Source organism: Lipotes vexillifer, unplaced genomic scaffold, assembly GCF_000442215.2.
Source record: "Lipotes vexillifer unplaced genomic scaffold, Lipotes_vexillifer_v1.1 scaffold965, whole genome shotgun sequence".
Lineage (NCBI taxonomy): Eukaryota > Metazoa > Chordata > Mammalia > Artiodactyla > Lipotidae > Lipotes > Lipotes vexillifer.
This window is the reverse complement of record NW_006769686.1, coordinates 2153363-2154261: the sequence shown is the minus strand read 5'-3', so window position 1 is coordinate 2154261 and position 899 is coordinate 2153363.

The following is an 899-nucleotide window of genomic DNA, read 5'->3' as shown; positions in this document are numbered from 1 at the left end:
TCCTGCTGAGCCAAAGTTTTCTCATTCCCCCTCCTCTGGGGAAGCAGCTGAGGGCCAAGCCTTGCTCCCTGAAAAATTCTCTACTCCATCTTTCGGTGCACTGGCCATTATACTGTGCCAATAGTATCTTAATTCTTGTACCATCTATTCTCAACTGGCCTTGGACCCCATGTAGGAGTTGGGGGGAGGGGTGGAAATGGGTATTGTTCCTTGTAGTTGATCCTGATGTTTTGTGTGTATAAAGAGGACCCCTCCCCCACCCTGCATTTTCTGTGTTCCATCCTTCTCACTCCCTCAACAGGATTGAAATAAAACATGCTTCTGTTTTTGTAACAATAATTTTTCTTTTAAACTGGAGATTTTATTTTGTCAATATCGAGGTATCTAGGCACTGTGGTCAGATGATACTCATCAACCTTGCCTCTACCTCTGTTGAACTACACACACACACACTGCCAAGAGGGCAGTGATGGTTCCTTTCTAGATAGGTCTTTTGGGAGAAGATTACTGATGTATAAAAGCTGTTTGCAAGGCTGAGATGGTGCCCTTTTTCTGACAAAGTATCTCTTGCTGGGGCAGAACCTCACTCCTGGCTGTAGTAGCCGGAACAGTACTAGTGTGGGAGAGACTTCTATAAATGAAGAGGTAAAGCTTGAAACATTTTATCAAAGACTTTAATATTCATTTCCTTCCAGGGTTCAAGACTTAGAGCACATCTCGAGTTGTTTCCATCCCTGTTCCTGGCTCTCAATGGGACAGAGCCAACCTCTGCTTCCAGCTTCTTTTTTCCAAGGCTTGAGGGCCTTCATTTCATTGATGGAACAGGGCAAGGAGAGGCATTGGTATCCTTCAGAGCTTCCTTACTAGCTATATGTATGATTCCCCTGCTCACTATTCCT